This window comes from Pinus tabuliformis, chromosome 8 (genome assembly GCF_031772625.1).
Source record: "Pinus tabuliformis cultivar Carrire ecotype Pingquan chromosome 8, CPIR1, whole genome shotgun sequence".
NCBI lineage: Eukaryota > Viridiplantae > Streptophyta > Pinopsida > Pinales > Pinaceae > Pinus > Pinus tabuliformis.
The window spans coordinates 1,391,795,005-1,391,821,481 of record NC_142294.1 but is presented as its reverse complement, the minus strand read 5'-3'; the positions used below and the strand labels follow the sequence as shown (position 1 = coordinate 1,391,821,481).

Here is a 26,477-nt window from a genome sequence, read left to right as displayed (position 1 = left end):
CATTTTTATTTTACCACTCATTACCATTCATTCCTCCACCATTTATGTCATTTTTTCCACTCCTTTACTTCAATTTACAAAGGGACTATGTTTTCTACAAGATGATCCTGTAGGAATTACAGTGACCCCGAAATCCTATAGGAGGCAATCCTAAGGCAAATAAATGGTGGAACAAGCTAGAAAAATGTTTATAAGGGTGTGGAAGACCTTACCAAACTGAAAAAGTAATCAAGAACCATCTTGAATAAGGGGAATAAGGCAAACTAATGGTCTCAAGAAACAAGGATTTTTTTTTTTTGCACAAATAAGTTTTTTTGGGCTTGTCCTTGCAGATCTTACAACCAAGATTCTTAATGCACAAGAGAGAGGCCACCAGGGCCATGGATGAGGCAATGAGGTCACTAATTTGTTCAAAGGATGAGCAACACTTTCAGCATGGGGCTATGATGGGCCTCTAAATTAGACATAAATTAAGGCCCATGCCTCTAATTTAAAACATAAATTAAGGACTATGACCATCATTCAGCACATTAAACCTCTCTTTTTGCATTAGATAATTTATTTTTAACTTTAATATATTCATTAGGAAGATTTATGAATAATTGAATATTTGTGTCTAATATTATTTATTTTTTGTGGAATATTACGAGAATATTGGGAAGATTATGAAGAGTTGGAGGAGGAGATAATTTAGGGACTTGTTCCCTACTACTGGAGGATCAATAATAAAGAATAAGTCAAAAAGATATTATGGAATTATGGCACAAATTGTGGAACTCCAATGATTGAGAAAATCTAGGAATGTGTTCCACTAATCAAGGTAGCAGATCCACTAATCAAGGTAGCAGATCCACTAATCAAGGGATTTCATTGGGGAAAGCTTCCTCCGTTCATGGGGAATAATTCTTAATCATTTTGTATAAGTATCAAGTCAAATTTTCCTCTAGGGAATGATTGAGAAAATGTAGGAATGTGTTCCCTGCCATTTAATGTAAATTCCTAGTATTGGGGACTAGATCCACTAATCAAGGGATTTTGGTGGGGAAAGCTTCCTCCATTCATGGGGAATAATTCTTAATCATTTTGTATAAGTACCAAGTTGAATTTACCTCTAGGGAGAGTTTTTTCATTAGTGTTATTGTGGAAAGAGCTTGTAATCTTGCAATTCCATTGTATTTTCTTGCAGGGATGTAATTCTATTGACGAAAATAATGAAGATTGGTGTGATGTTTAGCTTCTCAATCTTGTTCTCCTCCATAGGTCATTGAGTTTCCTTGGGCTTGGCCATCCCAGAAACCTCAGAGCCCTTTTATATCATTTTCTTTCCCTCTTTTCATTGCGTATTCGCATGCATCTCTTGTTTTTATTTCCTTCTATTTCTGCATTTAGGTTTAATAATTTCTTGTTGTAGAATTGAGTTAAATGGTTGATGTAAGTTATTTTGTATGATCACAAGCATTATTTCATTCTTGGAAAAGATTTGGAAGTTTATGGTTGGACCTCCTTTTTAGCAAAGAATAGTAAATTTCTGTTATTTTTAGAGCATCCTAACGAGCTTCAATCGAATTGATTCCACTTGCATTAGATCAAAAAAACATTCTAGTTCATAACAAAAATTACCCCATTGCATTTGCACTTGATTTGGTTAGGAATTTCTTAGATTTACTAGCTCAGTAGTTCTCAAATTTCTAGATTTTCGACTAATAATGTTTTTATTTTTTTGCATGGGTTAACATTGGTATTTTTGAGTGGTTCCACTTGGAATAGGGACCTAAGACATCCTAGTTAATAAAAAAAAAATTCCCATCCAATTTGGATTTGATTTTCTTGGTCATTAAACCCTCACCAATTTCATAATTTCACAATGAAACTTCTCTAAGCTTTTTAAGCGAATCCATCCAACTCCCAACTTTGCTTTTGAGTTCTGAGTGATCCTAGGATTTTTCCCACTCAATTCCACCTATCAAAGACCTTTCCTAGGCCTCCCATCACCTCTAACACTTCACATTTTTCTCTCAGTTGTATCTTGTAGGTTCCATGTAATTCCTATAGGATCATCCTGTATATTTCTAGTACATCCTGTAGGTTTTCCTAAAATCGCCTGTTTTGAGGCCGAATTGAGAGAAAACCTCTAGGAAGTCACCAAAATCCTCCCAAGGGTATCCCAAACCATCCAAACATCTCCTAACCCTTCCATCCAACCTCCAACATCCTTAATTCACTTGCCACATCACCAAAGGAAATTAGTTTGCATACTTGATTTTGCATGAAAATACAAAAAGACAAAAACAAATTTATTTCAGTCTCTTTACTTGCATGTTAGTAACGTTTGATGCTTCTTACTTCCATGATTAGATAGTAGCATCTGATTCATAATAATTTAGCATTATTGCAAAGCATAGTTTCTTGGCAGTTAATTAGGAAATGGTGTGATTTAGCATTGAATTTTCGTCTCTTTCATTGTACTTTCTTTCTTGCAATAGGTTAAGGTTCCATTTCGAACATTTCATTTTCTACAATTAAGTTAGGATTTGACTTCAATACATGCACTCTATTACATCGTGACAGCAAAGGAAGGACACATTGTATGCCGCACATATAGTGTCGACACCTCTTAAGTTTGTACGAACCCCAGGTTGATAATTAAAGTCGGTAGCCTTGGGAGTTGCAACATTATTGTTGCAATACCGAAGCTCGTCAAAAATCATTCAAATTCGTACACTATTTTAGTTGTAAAATTAATTGGCTTCAGATGTGATGATATATTGCTACTAAAGTTGGATAAGTTACTAAAACGAGGGGGCTATTATTGTCTATTATTCACCTGTAGCATATATGTAATGCCATGAGAAATCTTGTAAAATGCATGTGCTGGAAGATTGCTTCAAACACATATTAGATTATCCTATTACATGGGTTAAAAGTATATAGAAATAAATATCAACAACACTAACATACAAAAGGACAAGATGAATATATCATCATCACAACATAAAAAAATTTGTAGAGAATGCATAAGGCCAATGAATGTGTATGAAATATTGTTTACTCGACAATTTATCCAGTTGCAAAATTGACATGTTTTCTAAGCCTAAAGCTAAAACTGGCTATTGAGAATTCCTAGTACAAACTTTGATATGTTACTATACCTATAAATCAAATTACAACAAACTACAAAATACTATCTAATAAAAATTTCAACATGGAAAAATATTCCAAGGAGTTATTCTTAAGTGAGCCTCTGTGCTGCTTCCTTGGCATTTGTTGTTGCCTGAGATTTGATTCCCATAATGCCACCTCCCCATTATAGTCAATACTCATAAAACTTGTCATTGAAGTTAGCCTACAAGAAGAGTTAATTTATTAAGTAAACAGTGTAATTTTGATTTTATGTGGCATTGTTTGATGAGTGAAACATAGTGACTTATAACAACTTATGCACACCTTTATTTCCTCAACAATATTTCCAAAACCATCTTGTCCTCATTCTTCACAGAAGTCAAGAACAAAGTTGTTGTTGGTTTTTGTGCCCAATTTGCAACAAAAAATTGCTTAGTGCAGAAGTTCTACATATTAGTGTCCCATGAAAACTAATCACATATTACTTACAATAAAAAATTACTTAGTTCAAAAGGAGTATCAGTTTCCCATGAAAATTACTCACATATTACTTATAATTTATGTTGAAAATGCAACGAGAAAATCATAATTTAATTGTGTCCTTGAATTAAATTGGGAATAAAATTGTAATTCCACGTCGCATGACAACTTGTATTAGTTAACTAAGTTAATTTGACTTAGTTGGATCAGTTAATTCGAGTTGAGGGTCTAACTTGAGTCATGTAGAGTGTCTCCTACAATATAGGAGCCTCAATTGAGTTTATTTTGAGTTGTAATTAATAAATTCAATTTAACTGAGTTAAAGTCAGTTAAACTAGTTCCAACTGTTGGAGGAACTACTTGAAGGTCTAGTAGTGTGTTGTTTCCTGCAGTGTAGCATGGTGTGGCATGCAGTGGTCAACCAGTAAACTGATGATTCACTCATAAATAACTCCTGGATGTCAGATTTGAGAGTTACCCAGTTGAGATTGGAGTTCAGGGACAATGTACTATCAGTTCTGTAATCATCTGAATTGTATAGGTTGTGCATGCACTTAGAGGAAGACCTATGAGGATTGCATAATTCATATTCAGGAATTTCCCTAATTAATATGGAGATAATTCCAAAAGAAACAATGCAAGGAAATAGGGACTTAGACAAGAAAAAAATTGGTTAACTATTGGCCTAGGCTTGTCAAGGAAGTTGTGAGACAGATAGAGATAGTGCAAAGGTTGCTTGGTCTTGAGCAAAGAATTGTAATCTTCTCATATTTTTGACTAATGAAATATACATAGAGCAGTGGTTTTTAGCTATGGTGTTCCCTAGGAAATCATTGTGTAATGTGTTGATTGAATTCTTTCTCTTGTATGTTTCATGATTTCACAATCGTTTAATTGTTTCCATTGATGAGTAGAGTAGATTCAAATCTATTGTTTTAGCATATTAAAATTAGCAGTTTGAATCTACAAGGAATTTCTACATGGTATAAGAGAAGAAATCACTCTAGAAGAGGAGAATACTAGTTTGTCTTTTGCAGGTGAAATCAAATTTGTAGTATCATAATTCAGAGCCAGTAGGATGTTATTCTATGGATTGAGACTTGAATATGCCCTTAAAGGTAGTTAGAACTATATTTCTTGGAAGGAAGGGATGGAGGCATTGTTGGAAGATGACAGGCTTAAGGAATTCATTGATATGAAATGGAGCAGATTAGTAATGTTGTGCTAATTCCCCATTCAGAATAAAACCCAAGATGCTTATCATTTTCTTATGAAGTGCTTAAGGATTAACCATTTTATCTTAAATAACTGATTCCCATGAGATTTTCTTATGTAAATGTTATAAACAATTTAACATAAAACATATGCTGAACAACAATAAGATAACAACAAAAGAACATTAAAATACAACACACAACACAGAGATTTGATGAGGATTTCACCCCTCTTGGGCTACGTCTCCTTAGTCCAGCTTCTAATGCTTGGGGCTCTCTATTATGCTCAAAATTCCTCTAAAACTTGTATCAATGAGTTCAGAATAGCCAAAACTGCTAGAATAGACTCTTTTATCACCTAATTTGGATAAGAACTAAAGAAGTTATGACCTCTCCCAGTTATCCCACAATTTGTTCCACAACTTGCTCCACATCCGACATGATCCTACAAATTAGCCCCAAAATCCGCTCCTGGGTGAGTATTTCACCGCGCAGCAGGCCACAACCTATCATCCATATCACAAATCGTAATCGGCATAAATTCTCGATGGATGGTCTTGTGAACAAAGTGACGATTGTGCGATTGCGATATCGGTGAACCTGATGAGATTATTAACCAGAATGCATAACTTATCACATCCAGGATCCCATTGCTCATTGCAATCGGAGGAGTCTTGTTGATAGTCGAAATATGCAGGACTTGTGTGCAATTGTGATCTGCGATATCATATCGCAACCCGAACCTACTAGGGGCTGATTACTGAAATGCCTTCCCTTCACTGTTTGTGATTGTGATATGCGATTGCCTTATCGCATCGCAACCCTAACTGTTATGGGATCTATTTTAAACACCTTCCCACCTACAACTTGCGATTTTCGATATGTGGGGGACAATGGTGGACTGCCACTTGGCACCTCCTCATTCATTAAATGGCTTTGCCATGTCATCCAATCCTGCCATGTAGACAAGTCAAACTTGAACTTTGACTTGCTCTAACTTGTGCATACGAGCTCAGATTTGAGTGTCTTCACACCATTGGATTCAAAATTATGAACTCTTTGATCTGAAGCTAATCTTAACACAATTATGACACATTGATTTTTGAGCATAACTTTGAGCACCTGATCGCTCCTCCCCACTAGAAGTCTTTTGGACCCCAAAATATCACTTTTAATTGATTAACAAGTGAGGGTACATTTCCCTCACCTTCCCCTCTTCAATCCATCTGGCCTTCGATGGATTTGTACCTTTGAGACCTACTCGAAGATAATCAAAATTTCCCCTCTTTGATGACTTCGTTCTTCTGTCAAGTATGGTGTCTTACTGAAGCTCATCAATAAATTCTGGAGAAAAATCTTCAATTGATGAAATTTGTACACTTTCTCCTTGATCTAAAATCAAAGGAGGCTCATACAATCTCAAATTTTCAACATTAACAAAGGAATAAATTTGCATATATGAAGTCAAATCAACCTTGAAAGCATTATTACCAATCCTTTCCATAATTTTAAATGGACCATAACAGATTTGTTTCAGCTTTTCACCTTCACCTTGAAGCCTTTCCTTGCTAATGTAAAGCCAAACTTCATCACCTACTTGAAATTGATGATCCACATGATGCTTATCATGCCTTGCCTTATACTTGCCTTGACTCTTTTCTAGTTGTTCTTGAACTATTCGGTGAATCAACTGAATTTTTACAATAAATATCTTTGCTATTTCTATGTCGCTATGTCCATCCACAGCTACATATTTCTCAAAGATGAAATCCAAAGGCGATTTAGGAAAATAACCAAGACATGCCTCAAACGGTAAATTTAGAGTAGAAGAGTGTTTTTCTTGGTTGTAAGCATGTTGAATATAATGCAAATGTTCCTCCCATAACTTATGATGTTTGTTGCAATATCCTCTTACAAAATGAATAATTGTCCTCTTAACCACTTCAATTTGACCATCTGTTTGTGGATGGAAGGATGTACTTTTCTTCAACTTGGTGTCCACTAAGTTCCATAAATTTGAACAAAAATTCCCAACAAATCGGGAATCACAATCACTTAAAATAGAAATAGGTAATCCAAAATGAACCCATACATTTTGAAAGAAAAGTTGAGTTGTTTGTTCAGCTGTAATTTTTTTTTTTACAAGGCATTAATATGCACATATTTCTAAACCTATCCACAACTACGTACAAATAATCATGACCTTTCCTTGATAAAGGAAGACCTCCTACAAAATCCAAAGAAACACTCTCCCATGGACGTGAAGGCACTAGAAGTGGTGTGTAAAATCTTAGTTTCCTATTACTAGGCTTACTGACTACACAAAATGAAAAACCTCTCATAAAATGTGACACACTTTCAAGCATGCGAGGCCAGTAAAAATACCTCTAAAGATTTTCCATTGTCTTACTTACACTGAAATGTCCAGCAATAAGAGAAGTGTGAGCTTCCCTTGTGACATTTACTCTCTCTCCCTGTGGAACACAAAGTTTTCCCAAATGACAACAAAATATCATTTACATGGTAGTCTAATTCCTCAACTTGGTGGCCTTGACTCAAGTTTGAATATACCTCTTGAAAGTCAGCATCATGTGCGTATTGTTCAACATAACTTTCAGGCAAAACAAAATGATTCTTGAGTAAAATGGATACATTAACAACCGGTCTATAAAGCATATCAGCAACTTTGTTATAAATACCTTACTTGTACATGATTACCAAGTGGAATTTCTATAAGAATCCCATCCAATGAAAGTGCCTTGATTGTTGCAATTTCGTTTGAGATTGCAGATATTGCAAAGTTTGATGATCGGTGTGAATAATGGTTTCTTTTCCCATTAAGTAAAGCTTCCATTTCTTTACACTTTGCACCAATGTGTAAAGCTATTTATCATATGTAGGATAGTTAATAACAACACCATTAAAAATATCATAATGAAATGAAATGGGCTTACCATGTTGTAAAATAATTTCACCCATGGCATAGTCACTTGCATCTGTTTGTATTTCAAATGTTTGTTTCAAATCTGGCAATGCTAAAATTGGGGCTGAAATGATCTTTTTTTTTAAAGCATCAAATGCTTTTTGTTGTTTTCCTCCCCACTGGAAGACAACCTTCACGTTGGTCAAAGCATGTAGTGGAGCTGCTATGGAAGAGAAATTGGCAATGAACTTCCTCTAGTATTGTGTTGCTCCAAGAAAACTCCTTACTTCTGTGACTGATTTGGGTATTTGCCAATTCAAAATGACCGAAACTTTAGAGGGGTCAATCTTCAGCTCACCTACTCCAATTATGTGGCCTAAATACACTAAGGAAGTTTTCCCAAATTCACATATAGACATCTTAGGAAATAACTGTTCTTTTTCCAAGACATCCAACACTTTCCTCATAAGCTTGACATGCTCTTCTTGTGATTTGTTGAATATCAAAATATCAACTAAATAGACAATTACAAACTCATCAAGAAAGGATATTAACGCATCATTCATAACTCTCATGAATGTAGCTGGAGCATTACAAAGACTGAAAGGCATGACCAGCCACTCAAACAATCCTTGTTTAGTTTTAAAAGCAATCTTCCAAATATCCTCCTCAGCTATTCTAACTTGATGATATCCACTTCTCAAAGCTAATTTAGTGAAATATTTTGCATTCTTCAATTGATCTAGCAAATTATCTATTCTGGGTAGTGGGTATTGATTCTTTATGGTAACTTTATTCAAAGCTCGATAATCTACACACATGTACCAGGTTCCATCTTTCGTGGGTACCAATACAATTGGTGAACCACATGGCGAAGTAAAGGGACAAATTACACCTTTATCTAATAATTCCTAGACTTGTTTCTTAATTTCTAAACTTTCCAGAATTGACATTCGATACATACCGATATTTGGGAGTGGGCAGTCTTGTTGTAGCTAAATTTTGTGCTGAATTTCCCTTTTTGATGGAAATCCCTTTGGTTCTTGAAAAAAATCTCCATATTGATTGACCACATCAACCAATTCAACTTTAAGCTCCAAGTCACAGCCTACAAAGGATTCACGCTCTGTGTCATTCTTCTGCTTGATCATATGGAGCACGGGATTCTTGCTGGAATTGACCAGTCATTTTATTTTCCCCGCGCTTGCTAAAGACATATTAAGCTTTATGCTATGGGCTCTCACAATATTATCCACTCCATCTTTGAAAAAATGATATTTTTTCTCAAATATATGGAAAATGTCTTTCCGGTCATATAGATAAAAGCTTCCCAACACAATTCCAAAAATATCCAGTGGCACTACATCTAATCGACTTCATCAACGAAATTGGCAGTAATAGAAAACCTGAAAACACATTTCTTTGTGACCCGAAGATTTGCATCCTTGGTTATCTAACCCAACGGATATGGTTTATGATGAGGCATGGTTTCTAGATTCAACTTCTTTACCAAGTCTATAGAAATTAAATTTTCTCAAGATCCACTATCAAACAACGTATCAATCTTGGTGTGTTTGGAAATAACTATTACTCAATTTTTTTTCTTCATTTGAAGCATTTTTGGAGTTATTTGGTGCATTGGTGCTTGCCATGACTTCCTCTTTGCTTGTTTTTTCCATGGCTTTTCCTTTAGTCACTGTGGCTACAACCTTTGTTTCATCACCTGATTCGGAACCCAAGTCTTGTTGTACAACAACATTTGTCTTATGTTTCCCTTTATTGTTAGATTTCTTCAATCTTAATTCAAGATGAAGCTTCCAACAATGTGCTTCATCATGGCCCTCTTTGGAACAATTCTTGCACACAGGTTTCTCCCCTTATTTCTTAACATAAGAGTTTTTCTTCTGCTTTCCTTTATATTTCATTCCTTTTTCACCACTCTGGAATGGCTTCTTCTTACCTCTTCTTGTACATTTTTCCCTCTTCCTTCGAGGTGTGTATCTTGAACACAGACCTCATCAATATTCGTGGTATTAAACATAAGAATGGTGTGTCAAAGATAGCTATGTAAACCTCTGATGTATTTCATCAAAGTATCTTGTGACTGCAAGTCTACTCCTAGCATAAGAGCTCTTCTCCTAAAATCCTGAGTATACTCGTGCACATTTTGACCTTTTAACTATCTGAAATTTTGCTAATTCATGACAGATTTTTTCATATGAGCTAAAGGGTAGAATTGTCTTTTTATAGCAGCAATGAAATCATACCAAGTAATAGAGGTATTACCGTGTTTTTAAATCTCATCTTGAGTCCTTTCTTCCCACCAAATGAGTGTTTCCCCTCCATTCTCAATGAAGCCAACTGAATTTTGATATCATCCTCTTGAAGGTTTTGAATTCTAAAATAGATCTCCAACTTACGAATACAATTATCAAGCTTCTTTGCATTCACTAAACCATTATACATGGGCAACTCGAATTTAACATCAAGTTTTAGAAAAGGTGATTTACTAGTTCCTTTTGAAGAATGATGATGAGTATGAGTAAGGGTTGTATTAGTGGAAGAGTGTGAAGATACTTGTGAAGAAGAATATGAAGAAGATGGTGGAGAGGGTGGAAGTTTTTCTCCATTCCCATTACCTGTGTTTCCATTACCTCCTCCTGAAGAGCCTTCTCCTTCGGGAGGTTCCGAACTTTTGCCTTGCAACCTACTATTCCTCTCTTCATAGAGGACCTTCACCATCTATATCATATGAAAGAAAGCCTTTTTGAACGTCTTTTCGTCTTATATCATGTTTGTAGGTTCTCCTTCATGATACATGATCTCTGGAGTCTCAACTACAACTTGAGGATGTATTAGTGTACAAGACTTTGGCAACCTTACTCTTCTTTCACTTAAGCCAACTACCGGGCTTTCAACCAGCTTTCCTTCACCTCTTTTGAGTTTTAACCTTGTTAGCATGACACAAAAATAGCAAGCAATATTCCTTCTTTGCACAAGAAAATCTAGTAAGAAAAATCCAATGCTCTGATACCAAATTGATCTAAAATGGCGCAGATTAGTAATGATGTAATAATTCCCCATTTAGAATAAAATCCAAGATGCTTATCATTTGCTTATCAAGTTCTTAAGGATTAATTTTTGCTTAATTAACTTATTCCCATGAGAGTTTCTTATGTAAATGTTATAAACAATTTAACATAAAAACATATGTTGAGCATTAGCAAAATAACATCAAAATACAACACACAACACAGAGATTTGATGAGGAGTTCACCCCTCTTGGGATACGTCTCCTTGGTCTAGCTTCCAATGCTTGGGCCTCTCTATTATGCTCAAAATTACAACAAAAGTGTGTTTACAATGCTCAAAATTCCTCTGAAACCTGTCTCAATGAGTTCAAAATAGCTAAAACTTCTAGAATAGACTCTTTTTTCACCTCATTTGGATAAGAACTGAAGAAGTTATGACCTCTCCTAGCTCTCCCACAATTTGTTCCACAATTTGCACCACATCCGACACAATCCTACAAATTAGCCCTAAAGTCCGCTAACAGGGTGAATATTTCGTCGCGCGATGGGACATAACCTATCGCCCGTATCGCAAATCACAATCGGCATACCCGGCGGATGGTTTTGTGAACAAAGCGGCGATTGTGCGATTGCAATATCGATGGACCTAACGAGATTATTAATAGGAATGCATAAATTACCACATATGGGATCCCATCGCTCATCGCAATTGGTGGAGTCTTGTCAACAGTGATACATATGTGGGACTTGTGTTCGATTTCAATCTGCGATATCACATCGCAACCTGAACCTGTCGGGGGCCGATTACTGAAATGCCTTCCCTTTGCTGATTGCGATTGCGATATGTGATTGCCTTATTGCATCGCAACCCTAGCTATTCTGGGGCCAATTTTAAACACATTCCCACTTGTGACTTGCAATTTGTGATATGCAGTGGCCAATGGCGGACCGCCACTTGGCACCTCTTCATTCGCTGAAGGGATTTGCCATGACATCCAATCTTGCCATGTAGACAAGTCAAACTTGAACTTTTACTTTCTCTTACTTCTGCATATGAGCTCGGATTTGAGTGTCTTTCACACCATTAGATTCAAAAATGGCAATTTTTTCGATCTAAAGCTCAGCTTAACAAAATTATATTTCAAAAGAACAATGACCACAGGATGCTGGCACTGAAGGACAAGCTAAGAAAAAACAATATGGAGAAGGGTGACACAATACAAAAGTACTTGAGCAAGTTCATCCAATGTTGGGATGAGCTTGGAAGTGTTGTTGTTATAGTTGCTGAAGATGATTTGGTCAGCCTAACACTTTTAGGCCTTACCAAGAGCTGGCACAGCTACAAAAAATTAGTAAATGGGAGGGAGAAGCTACTAGAGTGGGAGAATTTATGGTCTGACTTGGTGCAAGAAGAGATTTGGCAAAACACCAGAGATGGATCCTCATCCAAGCATGCTGATGAGGAGAATTGTAGCTTATTTGGAAAGGCAAAGAAAGGGAAAGGGAAGTCATCCCATTTGAAATAAGATTCTGGTCAGGGTGGAAAGAAGAAGGACTTGTCGAAGATTAAATATTTTCATTGTCATGAGCTAGGAGACTATGCCACGAAGTGTCCACACAAGAAGGTTAGAAAGAATCCCTTAGGAGGAGTGAAAGGTGAAGCTCTTGCTTCACAATTCAAGCTGGATTTGACCCTCATCACTTGCATGGTGACATCGATGATGGGTAGTGTGTGGTATCTGGATAGTGGAGCCTCATTCCATATGATCAGTGACAAACAATTATCTAGTGACTTGGAGGAGAAGGACCTCCATATGCACATTGAAATGGGAGGTGATGGGAGGTATAACACGACCGACATCGGTATTGTTACCTTTCAGAGGGAGCATGGTTCTCCTCTCACATTAAAAGATTTCATGTATGTTCTGGGTCTAAAGAAGAATTTGGTTTCAGTTGCCATGTTGGAGGACTATGGCTATGATGTGATATTTAGCAAAGGAAAGGATTTCCTTCGTCACATAGCCTCATGACAAGTGAAGTGGATCAAGGTTTGGGTGAAGAAACTCTATGAATTGGATGTAGAACATTGTGCTTCTTTGAGCACAAAATAAGAGAAGGTGCAAAGCCGAGACATTGATGAATTGTGGCATAGAAGATTGGGTCACTTGCACCATGAAGCTTTGAAGATCATGCAATAAGTTTCTATAGGACTTCCCAAGGGTACACTAGATAAGAGAGACGCATGAAAAGGGTGTACATTAGGGAAGTACACCAAAGTTACTTTCATGATAAGGATAGTCGAGCGCAAGTGATCCTTGAAAGAGTTCACTCAGATGTGTGTGGACCGTTCTCGATAGCCTCCACGACCAAGCACAGGTATTATGCAATATTTGTAGATGACTTTTCTCATAAGTGCTGGATTTTCTTCATGCAAAAGAAAGATCAGACGTTCACTAATTTTTTTTAATTTAAAGCACTTGTTGAGAAAGATATTGGCAAGAAATTTAAAGCTCTCATGTGCAATGACGATGTAGAATATTTGTCGAATGAATTCAAGAACTTTTGTGAATCAGAAGGAATTCGACAAGAGTTAATAGCACCCCATAACCCACAACATAATGGGGTGGCTGAAAGGAAGAACAAAAGTATTATGGGAGTTGCGCGAGCAATGTTACATGATCAAGGCCTACTTTTGTACTTGTGGGTTGAAGCATGCAACACGTGTATATGTGCAGAATAGGAGTCCTCCTTAGATTCTCACGATCAGTACACTAGAAGAAGCTTTTTCAAAAAAGAAACCAGATGTGGCACACTTTAGGATCTTTGGTTCATTAGTCTACTGTCTTTTTACCGAGGATGTAAGGAAAAAGATAGAACCAACAACTAAGTTGGGCATATTTTTGGGATACACTGATACACCTCTCATCTATCACGCGTACCTACCATCTCACAGGATGACAGTGGTTCGTATAGATGTGAAGTTAGATGAAGAGAAGGCCATGAGATGTTCCCTTGAGAGGGAGCTTCAGTTGCATGGAGAAGAGGATATTTTAGCTCCAAAAGAAGAACCTCAAGATGATGTGGAGTAGCCACATGCAGAGGAGAAGAGTGTGGAAGCACCCACTCTTGCAGAGACTTCTAGAGATGGAAGGAAGTGCAACAGAGAGGCTGGTAGATTGATGAATGATGTTAGAGAGAATGTGGGAGCACCCACATAATAACACAGGAATAGGAGGTCACCACATTGGTACACTGGCTACATGACTTTGATGAGCTAGAGTGTAGAGATTGAGCCATCCTCATTCGAGGAAGCGGCGCCGAAACCCATATGCGTTGATGCCATGATTAAGGAGTATGACTCCATTATCAGAAACAATGTTTGGGAACTGGTCACAAGACTAGCAGACAAGTGAGTGGTGAGTTCTAGATGGATTTACAAGGTAAAGCAAGCAGCATATGGGAGTGTGGAGAAACACAAGGCAAAATTTGTGGCCAGAGGGTTCTCTCGGGTAGAAGGAATTGATTATGAGGAGACCTTTGCTCTAGTATCAAGATAATCTTCAATTATATCTACTCTAGCAATTTCAGCACAGATGGGATGGAAGATACATTAGATGGATGTGAAGACAACATTATTCAATGGTGTGATTGAGGAAGAGGTGTACATTGAGCAACCAGAAGGATTTTAGACCTTCAACAGAGCGTCGCATGTGTGCAGACTTAAGTGAGGATTGTATGGATTGAAACAAGCACCCTGTGCTTGGTACACTAGGATTGATGACTATTTCACTAGGTTGGGCTTCACCAAAAGTGAAGCAGATGCAAAACTTTACCATATTGAAGATGAAGGTAAATTGTTCATTATAGTATTATATGTCGATGATTTAATTCTAACAGGTGATGAGAAGCTAGTAAAATCATGCAAAGAGGATCTTGTAAGAGAATTAGAGATGAAGGACCTAGGGCTTATGCATTATTTCCTTGGTATGGAAGTATGGAAAGGAGATGAGGCACTGCTTGTCTCTCAGGGCAAGTATTCCAACGAGATACTGCAGAAGTTCCACATGGAGAGAAAAAAACCCATGGAGACTCCTCTAATAGGAAATTGGAGGAAGAAATATGATACTTCAGGTGAAGTAGTGGAGGAAACTATTTATAGGCAGCTTGTGGGTTCACTTATCTGTTTGGTGAACACACGATAGGACATATGTTTTTCAATTAACCAACTTAGTCAAGCAATGGTTAAGCCAACCAAACTCTTTTGGAAGACAGATAAACATGTGTTGAGATACCTCAGAGGCACCACCTAGTTTGGTCTTTGGTACAAACGGATAAAGGGAGTAAAGCTTCAAGGCTTCACAGATGCATATTGGGAAGGGAGTCCATCTGACAGGAAGAGAACATCAGGGGGAATATTCAATATTGGGTTAGCAACAATTTCTTGGTACAGTAGGAAGCATAGATCAAGTGCACTCAGTTCGACAAAAGCAGAGTACACGGTTGCTAGTCAAGCAACATGTGAGGCTATCTGAATAAGGAAGATATTTGTTGAGTCATTTTTTCTACAGACGGATCCTACAGTGATTTATTATGACAATCAAAGTTGTATCAAACTCTCTAAGAATCTATTTTTTCATCATCGGTCCAAGAATATCGACATCCAGTATCACCATCTACGAGATTATGTGCAGAGGAGAATCACATTGCTAGAGTACATTCCTACATAGGAACAATATGAAAATATTTTGACAAAGGCATCATCAAGATGAAAATTCGAGTTTCATAGAGGGAGGATCGGGGTAGCAGATAATCCCTTTCTTGGTGAGAGGGAGTGTCGAAAATGCAACAAGAAAAATCTAATTTAATTTTTTCCTTGAATTAAATTGGGAATAAAACTATAATTCCACATCTCATGACAACTTGTATTAGTTAACTAAGTTAATTTGACTTAGTTTGATCTATTAATTCAAGTTGAGGGTCTAACTTGAGTCATGTAGAGTGTCTCCTAAATTATAGGAGCCGTGGTTGAGTTTATTTTCAGTTGTAATTAATTAATTTAGTTTCACTGAGTTAAAGTCAGTTAAACTAGTTCCAACTGTTGGAGAAACTAGTGGGAGGTCTAGTAGTGTGGTGTTTCTGGTAGTGTACTGTGGTGCTTCATGTAGTGACCAACCAATAAAATGATGATTCACTCATATATAAATCATGCATGTTAGATATAAGAGTTTCCCAGTTGAGATTGGAGTTTAGGGACAATGTACTATCAGTTGTATAATCATTTGAATTGTACAGGTGGTGCATGCAGTCAGAGGAAGGCTTATGAGGATTGTGTAATTCATATTGAAGAATTTACCTAATTAATAGGGGGCTAATTCCCAAGTAAACAACACAAGGAAATATTGACTTGGGAAAGCAGAAAATTGGTTAAGTATTGGCCTGGGCTTGTCTAGGAAGCTGTGAGACAAATAGAGATAGTGTAGATGTTTCTCAAGCTTGAGAAAATAATTGTAATATTCTCATATTTTTTTACTAGTGCAAGATACATATAGCAGGGGTTTTTAGTTGTGGCTATCCCCAAGAAATCATTGTGTAATGTGTTGATTGAATTCTTTCTCTTGTATGCTTTGTGATTTCATGATCGTTTAATTGTTTCCGCTGATGAGTAGAGTATATTCAAGTCTATTGTTTTAGCATATTACAATTAGCAGTTTGAATCTACAAGTAATTTCTAAAATTTAATCTTCTGTGAACTCTGTGATGCTAAAACAAAAATTTCAAATATTATAAATATGTATACTGCTCCAAGACGTGTTTCCCCCTAAAATTGCATATGGGATGTGTATTTTTCTACAAAGTGCAGGAAGCCACACTACCAACTCAACTGGATCAACATCATGTGAAATGACTACCAATTGAGCTTTACTATGCATGCATACAAATACTCCTTATCATGACTGAGAAGAATAATTAATTTTTTGGAGGAATACATAACAATACCCCAAAAAGGAAGAGCTATGTTAAAATGCATATTGGAGAAACATGAACAATTACAATTGCAACACCTGCTCAATAAGGTAGGTTACATGATTAATTCCATATTTCACAACAATAGGCTTCTTCACTTCAACTTCCCTTCTGCCTCAGCCTAAGATTTTTTCAGAAGCCTTTCCTTCTTTGCAACTTTATGTTCTGGCCTACATTTTTGAAGCATCTTGAAAAGGTTGGAAACTATATTAAAACAAAAAGAGTATAAGCCAAAAGACTCAACCAATATACAATGTCAAAAAATCAACCTTAAACAACAGAAAATAAAAGATACAACTACACTAACTACTCTAACAATATACATTGATCCTTTAGAGATCATTTCATAATAAGAAGGAAAAACAAGACTTCATTTGGAACTAAAATACCAAAAATATTTAAAAGCAGAAAAATTATACTTCAAGGTGGTCTTGGAAAAATATAATGTTGCTTCACATATCTATATTTGAGCACAACGTTAAAAAACATAAACAACAATTATTTCTCATATTTATCAAACATTGGTCAAAAGAAAATTACATGGTAATCATCAATAAAACCAAATTCATATGTTAATCAATTAATTCAACATAATATATAATTGACTGAGATACTTGTTGTGTGTGGAGCATGATTGTTCAGAGGTCTTTGTTTTAGCCGGATGTATACCCCAGGAAGTTTGTACACCCCTCCACGCGGGGGGGACTTGTCCCCCCTGCGGGGGTCCGGGGGGACCGATCCCCCCCGGCTGGGGGGTCCGGGGCCAGCGGTCCCCCGGCGGGGGTTCGGGGGCAGCGCCCCCGAAGCTAAAAACAAATGTAAAATTGCCTTGTAAAAGTATAGTAATTTCTAGTCAATCTGGGCCGTTCATTAGGCGGATGATCTGACGGTAGAACTTGTGTTTAGTTTAGGGTTTTTTGCCCTAGAAGGCAACCCCTCTCTTTGTATGAGGGTATTGTATTTGAGGCTGTGAAATAGATGTGTATTCTGTGAGCGAGAAACAGAGAGGTGAGACTGTGAGAGAAAATAGAGGATATTACATCGGATTTGCTGTAGGTTGTGTCTCTTCATTTTGCTGGATAATAGAAAGGAAGGACTGGCTGTTTGGGGTGGACGTAGCCCAAACTGGGTGAACCACGTATATCTGTGTCTCTCTTGTTTTGTGCGTTTTCTGTGTTTATATTTCTGCAATATTATATGTGTTCCATTGCTCCGTAATATATAATTTTCTAACAATACTCTACATAATAAATATTAACCAAAATGATATATTCCTAGGTGTTTTAATTTTTTTTTGTGTTATTATGAGTATGAAAGTATCTTGAAAGCTTGCTCTTGAGTCAAACTCTGTTCAACCCTACTAATGGGCCACATTAACATAGTCATAAGTGTTGGCCAATTGGTGGTGGTTACATTAGTATTGGAGTTTATGCTGGCATTGATGTCAACCAAACTAGTATGAATGCTTGTCGCAACTGATGCATGGCTCAGGAGGACTCCAATGGTAGTTGCAGGCTTTATGTAGAGAATCATCACAGTAGCAGGCTTACTGGAAAAGCCATAAAATTATGACTAATGTGTTGTTCCGGAGGAATCCCATGGTTGTTGGAATGCTTTGTTTAAAAATCATCATAGTAGCAGGCTTACTAAAGAAGCCATAAAATGATGACTATGGTGGTTGGGAGTTCAACATTCCAAGCTAAAGAAGAAGAGTCAAGAAGCAAAGTGTGGCAGAGAGTTTGCAGCCATCTCAGAGGTAAAATTTTGGCTCAAAGCCTACATCAAACCTTCTCCATTGGAAATTGCTTTGGAAGAGCTTTCCAACAATATGCAAAAGTCTAAAAATGAACTCCAAGATTGAAAGCTATGGGTTGCCGATATCGGAGATCAGAACCCATCGGGACATGATATCAGAACCCCGATGACCAACATATCGGATATCAAATCAGGGTGCAATATCAGAGGTCAGAGTAGAAGACACATCGGAACCTCGGAGCAGGCTATATCAAAGCTCTGAGCATATCGTAACATCGAAGTTCATCAGAATATTGGAGGTCAAGGCCTATTAGAATATCGGAACTTATTAACATATGTATTTTACAAAGTTACGATATCCATTGTTGCTAATATGATTAAAAATTTGAGGGATGATTGGAAAGAGTTAACAAATTTTCTATTGCAAAACCTAAGGTTAATAGAGACTCCTCTCTCCTCTGGTAGGACACATGGCAACATGAAATTGGCTCCGAGAGGCTACATTGGTAGTTGACTTCAATAGGATGTGGCAGTACGACAGGATACATGGTAGGAAGATTCAAGATTATTGGGTGGCCTAGTTGGCCAAGTCTAGGTGACACATGTCACCACTAAGAATTCACCACTTGGAGTAATTACATCATCTCGAAGGTCAACATATTGAAGGATGAGAACCTTGTAACTCCTCTACAAGTGGTTTTTGGAAAAGTTACAATGAGAGGGGGTTATGTTGTTGTGTTGGCACTTGGTCATGAGAGTTCAGAGAACCAAGGGTGCAAAGCAGTTAATAAAGGAATATTGGCCCTTGGTAGGATCCAGAAGGCCTTAAAACCTAATCACTAAGCCATTGGTCATAACTCTCGGTCCCTTGAGAAGGAAACACAAAGCCAAATAATTGCAAAATGAGCCAAGGATATCGAACAAAAAAATATTGTAAGATTTCAACAGTGTAAGTTACAATATTGGGGGGCTCTGATATATTACTAAGCCATCAGTCACAGGTTCAGTCCTATGAGAAAATGGTTTCTAAAGGAGCTAAAGGCAAAGAGGGCCAAGGATATCGGAGAGGTGTAGTATCGTAACAATTCATCGGTGTAAGTTATGATATGACATGTTTCGATGAAGCAGTACAACAAGTTAAAGGATGCATGGGTCGAAAGTTGTAGAATTGAATGCAGGATCAGGGGAGTTAATCATTGAAATGAGATAAAACTACTGAAGACTTTGTAACAAGGAATTGAGGACATCATTTTACAAAGATGATTATGTGGATTGAAGAAAGAAATTAGTTTCCTCACGTGCAGGCTTGAAGAAATAAATGAACTCAGAGTAGCCATCCCTAAGGACTATCAAGCTTTGTTGAGAAATAAATAAGAAAAGGACTCTTGGAGGAGTGTGCAAGTCATTTGAGAATTAATTTCTCATCATGGATATTTACGCAGTTGTTCAGTAAGAAGCTCCATGGCCCATCTTTGATTCAATACTGTGACAAGAAACTACCAGGAGATGCAACAGCGATAGAGTGAGCCATGTCGAAGTACATTTGAGCAGTTAGAGTACAGACAACAAAGATAGCCTTATGGAGAGTGCCTCTTAGAAACAAAACCATCGTTTAAAATTGAGTGAAGTTTGAGTTGGGAAGATTGTGTAAGTGTTGTGGTGTGAGTGGTCTGTGTAGAGACAAAGAGGTCTAAGCACTGAGGAGCACACTTAGTGATTTAGTAGAAAGTGCATAAGGTGTGTTGTGTGGAGAACAGTGAGGGTAGTGCTAAAGAGCAGGGAGAAGAGAGCCCTTGAGAAAGGAGGCAGAGTGTTGAGGAGATGTTGCTGTGAGTAACATGTAAAGAAAAATTGCATGAGAACATAGAAGATAGAGTGTAGAAGTTAAATATGCAACCAACCATTTTGGTATTTTACGTAATTTGTATGCCTCTGTTTTCAATTTGAAAATTGTATGAAATAGTAGAATAATGGCTACAGCAGGTTGGTTCCTGCACTCAGACGAGGTTGATGCCTCTTGGAAAGTTGGTGCTTCCTAACCAAAGGGGGTCGGTGCCTCCAATGAGTGGGTTCTCACAAACAAACATATGTAATTAAGTAGGTGCTTAATTTACATCATAAACAAACAACAAATTTGGTGGTTTTTTCCCTCTGGGTTTCCACGTGAAAAAAATGTGTCAAATGTGTGTGTTGTTCATGTGATTACTATATGAACATGTATGTTTGAAATTTTTGTTCATTTCTTTTGTGAATAAATGCTCTCACAAGTAAAATAATATAAGAATGGACTGTAAGAATAATAGGAAAAGAAAAAGAATCTCATAATTACTAGTTCACCTCCCCCCCAAGCAATTCCTTATTTCAACAATTGGTATCGAAGCGAGGTTCCTTCAGCAATAGTCTAATCACTAGAAGGTAGATATATAAGGAATTATATCTAGGCAAGAGATTCAATAGGTTTACTCAAGTGGAGTACCAGTCTTTGATGGGACAAACTATGCCTTTTGGAAAGTAAGAATGGAAGCATATCTTATGTCCTTGGGAGTAGACGTTTGCACTTCAGTGCTAGTAGACTACAATGTCCTTTATATTCGTCCCACTAATGCACATGGTAAAAAATTATATGGAAACAATGCTAAAGCCAAGTATGCCATTCTCTTTGGTATTATCCAATCAATACTTGTAAAATTTATGCATTGTAAGTCTGCCAAGGAAGTATGGGTAAATCTCGATCAGAATCATGAAGGAGGAAAAAACGTCAAGTAGGCGAAACTTCAAACATTCAGAATGAGGTTTGAGATATTGAGAATGAGTGAAAATGAAAACATAGCAGAATACTTCCTCAGATTTGATGAAGTAACTAATATAATTAGAGGACTTGGTGAAGAGGTCAAGGAAGAGATGATTGTTTAGAAAATATTAAGATCTATGCCCATGATATTTAATCCCAAAGTCTCAACTATTGAAGAAATGGCTAATTTAAAGGATCTCAAGATGGACCAGTTGCATGGTACTCTCACAGCCTATGAGATGAGAGTAGGAATAGAAAATTTTGAACATAAGGAGGCAACATTCAAAGTATCCAAAAAGGAAAAGGAGCATAAAGATCATCAAGACTGCTCCAACTGTGAATCTGATTAGGAGCTGGCTCAACTAGCTAGAAAAATGAAGTGTGGCTCAGGAAAATATAAAGGGAAGCTTCCCTTTAAGTTTTTTGACTATGGAAGAGTTGGACATTTCTCGTCCAAATTCCCTTATAAAGAAAAGGCTAAAAAGGAAGAGGACTAGAAATTTGGAAGAAAGTTTCAAAAACATCAAAAGAAAAAGCCCTATAAGAAAAAGGGGTTCTACTCCAAAGAGGATAGCTCAACATCAGAGTCAAATAGTGAAAACTTGTTGGAGAATGACTCAGATAAGTATTTACTTATGGATTTTGAAACAGACTCCAAGAAACAAGGTATTATGGACTCTGAAGAGGAAGAAGAAGAAGAAGGAATAATGGACCTTGAAGGGGAACTCATCAGTGCCCTTGATGAGCTAAAGAAAGTGAGAAAGAAGAACAAGAAGTTGAAGGAACAGTTACAACGTGTAGAGGAAGGTATGTATAACTCTGACAATGAGGATTTTTCCTATCAAAAAGAAAAGCTTGAGGAAGCTATCAAGAGAAAAGATAGTTTAGTCCTTCTACTAGAAGGAAAAAAAACCTATGAGAGATTAGAAGAGGAGAACAAGCATTTAAAATAGGAGTTTCTCAAGTTAAAAAGGGAAACAATCTCACAGACATGCAAAGATGATATCATGTCTTTGAAAGTTAAACTAGAAGAAGCTAAATGGAAGGAAGAGGTTCTTCAAGATTTGATCCAGGAATGGGAAGAGAATTGTTAGAGTCTTGAAGTTGAGGTTGTTTCTCTAAGAATTGATCTTGAGGGAACAAAGACCAAGAAGGGGTTAAATGAAAAAATTGTAGAAGGAAAAAGGAAACTAGATCAGATTCTAAATAGCCAAAGGCCCTCAGGAATAAAAATAGTTTTGGGATACTCATAGACACAGGAATCCTCTATGAAAATACCAACCTCAGGGCCACAAGATTCGAAGAACCATAGAGCTATGAGAATAACCTTCAAGGAAGAATCAATGAAGATAAAAGAGTAGCAGGGAAAAGAGGAGACCATCAATGGAAGACGAATCAGTCAGCAAGACAACCAAGGTAATTCCATACACAATCCCATAAGACTTCCAACAACATGCATGCCTATTTATTTTATGGTTATCATTATAAATGTCATAACTTTGGTCATAAATTTTTTTGATTGTAGAAGGATCAAAGTTGAAATAAATGAAAATCCTAGATATAAAAAATATCATAGTTATAGATCTCAAATGTCTTGTCTCATAGATCGAAATGTCTTCTCTCCTTTGTTAAGTGAAGTAGAATGCTTCAAATGTAATAAGCTTTGGCACAAGGCAAGTGTGTAGAAGTAGGTTTGAATACCATTCTAAGTTCCAAAATGTTAGATAGTCATCTATCCAACAGGATAAGGAGAGTTGGAAACAAAAGAATAAAAGGAGCATGCAGTGTGGACTCACCTCATCAGCTCATAATCAATAAAACAAATGGTATGTGGATAGTAGTTGTTCCAAACATATGACTTGGCACAAAAGCAAATTTCTGTTGCTAAAGGAAAAGGATAGAGGAAACAATGTCACCTTTGGAAACAATGCTCTAGCAAGAATCAAGGGTAAAGGCGTAGTCAGTTTTGATAAAAAAATAGAAGCACAAAATGTGTTGTATGTAGAACATATCAAGCACAATCTGATTAGTGTTAGCCAAATGTGTGATAATGGCTATGATGTGACCTTTCGATCTAAATATTGTGAGATTCACAACATGAAGAATGGAAAACTGGTGGGAAAATAAATTAGAACCCACAATAATGTATATGTGTTTGACGATTCCAAGGTTAACTGCTATTTAAGAAAAAAAAGTGAAGCACGGTTGTGGCACAAGAGGCTTGGGCATATGAATTTTGATATTTTGATAAAATTTAGAAAGATGAGAGTCGTGAGAGGATTACCAAGACTGTCAAGGCCTGATAACTCAATCTGCAAGTCATGTCAATTTGGCAAACAGACTAGGACTCATTTCAAGTCAAAAGAGTTCTCCTCATCCAGACCTCTGGAGCTCATTCACACAGACATTTGTGGCCCAACTAGAGAAAAAACCTCAAAAGGAGAGAGGTATTTCATGTTTCTCATTGATGATTTCACTAGGGCCACTTGGATTTTTCTCTTAAAAGAAAAATCAGAAGCATTCAAGCATTTCAAGAAGTTTAAATATCAAGTAGAAAATGAGAAAGACTTAAAGATAAAATTCTTAAGATCAGACAGAGGAGGAGAGTACACCTCAAGAGAATTTGAGGAATTATGTGAAGAGCACAACATCAGGAGGCAGTACTCAATGGCTAGAACTCCACAAAAAAATGGAGTAGTAGAGAGAAAGAATAGAACAATCCAAGAAATGGCCAGAGAAATGTTGGATGAAGAAGGTGTGTCTCACATCTTCTAGGAAGAAGCAACATAAACATTAGTGTATCTATCAAACAGAACTCAACTCAAGCCTAATAGTAATAAAACTCCCTATGAGTTATGGAAGGGAAGACCTGCATCAATTAAACATCTCAAGGTGTTTGGAAGCAAGTTCTTCATAAAAAAGAATGATAAGAATCCTGGAAAGTTTGATTCACACATTGACGAAGGGATATTGCTCGGGTACTCTACTCGAAGCAAATGATATAAGTGTTACAACAAGTGGACAAAGAAGATTGAGGATTTCATTGACATGATAGTAGATGAAGTAGGTTCACAACCTGAGTCCTCTAAATGAAATATGAACTTAGATGATGAAGAAAATTCAGATATGAGGTCCGCGGATCTCAAGGAAATAGATTCAGGCAATGAAGGTGAGGAAGCAGTCACAACTTCAAGGCCAAAGATGCCATCCAAGTATGTACAAAAGGAACATCCTGAGAGTCAGATCCTCGGAGATCAAAGAAATGGTGTCCAAACCAGGAGGAAACTTGTTGCAATAAAAGTTATGTGAATCTGGCTCTGTTATCGCAGATATAACCCAAGAATCTCTGTCAAGCAAATGAAGACAAGTTATGGGTGAAATTTATGAATGAAGAACTTGATCATATTGAAAATAATGACACTTGGGAGCTTGTTCCAAGGCCTGTAGAGAGAAAATTTATTGGAACCAAATGGGTTTTCAAAAACAAACTAAATGAATAGGGTCAAGTAATTAGGAACAAAGCTCGATTGGTCTGCAAAGGGTATGCCCAAATAGAAGGGGTAGATTTCAAAGAAACCTTTGCACCAGTAGCATGACTGGAAGTTATCAAGATCTTTATTGCTCTTTCCATCCATAAGAATATCAAGGTATATCATATGGATGTGAAGTCTGCATTTCTCAATGGAGATTTGGAAGAAGAAGTTTACATTGAGAAGCCAGAAGGATTTATACTCACCTTAGATGAAGGGTTTGTATGCAAACTAAAGAAGGCCTTGTATGGACTAAAACAAGCTCCCAGAGCTTGGTACAAAAGGCTAGATAAATACCTTCAGCAACAAGGGTTTAATAAATATGCAGTTGACAGTAACTTATATGTAAAGTCTGAAGGCGACCATATACTGATAGTAGTTGTGTATGTGGATGATATAATATTTGGCAATGATATGGAACAATTGGGGCATCAATTTGCAAAATGTATGAAAACAAAATTTAAAATGTCCATGATCAGAGAGCTTTCCTTCTTCCTGGGTTTGAAAATTTCTCAGTCTCCACAAGGAGTGTTTATATCCCAATCCAAATATCTCAAGGAAACTCTAAAGAAATTTGGGTTGGAAGATTGCAAACCAGTAAGCACATCGATGACTATAGGTTGAAAGTTGTGGAAAGAATATGGAACACCGTTGGTGAATAAGAATGAATACATATCAATGATAGGAAGCTTATTTTATCTTACAGCTTCAAGGCCATACATCATGCAAGAAGTGGGGCTTGTGGCTAGATTTCAGGCTTTCCTGCATGAGAGTCATGTTGTTGTTGTCAAAAGGATTTTCAAATATCTTCAAGGAACAATAGAGTATGGACTATGGTATGCTAAGAGAGAATAATTCAAGTTGAAGGCCTACAATGATGTAGATTGGGTTGGAAGCCTTGATGACAAGAAGAGTACCTCTGGTGCAACTTTCTTCCTGGTAAAATGCTTGGTGTCGTGGGCCAGTAAGAAACAGGCCTCAATTTCTTCGTCAACTATTAAAGCAGAGTATATTTCTACTGCTACCTATTGTATGAATATTCTATGGATGAAGAAAATTTTTAAATATATTTAGGTAGAGCTAACTAATGTCAATCCAATAATGTGTGACAACAATCCAGTCATGGAAGAGTAGGATGCAATGGTTCAGGGGGACTAATCAAGAAGTATACCTTGCCATTGATGTCAAAGGGGAGTAATATTACTAGGGCATCGGAGGAGACCATGCCTATCCTAATGGGGAGCTTATGGTGTTTCCATCAATTCCAAAGGGGAAGATTATTGGAAAATTGGTGGTGGTTGTGTTAGTATTGGCCTTTATGTTGGCATTGATGTCAAACAGACTGGCACGAATGCTTGTCATAGATGTTGAATGGCTCAGGAGGACTCTAAAGATAGTTTCAGGCTTTATGTAGATCATCATCACAATAGCAGGCTTATTGGAAAAGCCATAAAATGATGACTACTATGTTGTTTCATAGGAATCCCATGGTTGTTGGAATGCTTTGTAGAAAATCATCATAGTAGCAGGCTTTCTGGAGAATCCATAAAATGATGACTATGCTAATTGTGAGTTCAACATTTCAAGAACAAGTAGAAGAGTCAAGGA

The 26,477-nt window shown here is 37.0% G+C and overlaps 1 pseudogene; it reads right to left on the bottom strand.

Annotated features, from left to right (window-relative positions):
• Positions 1 to 3,229: 3,229 nt before the first annotated feature.
• On the bottom strand, positions 3,230 to 26,094 carry LOC149240754 (large ribosomal subunit protein eL8y-like; annotated as a pseudogene).
• Between the last annotated feature and the right edge of the window lie 383 nt (positions 26,095 to 26,477).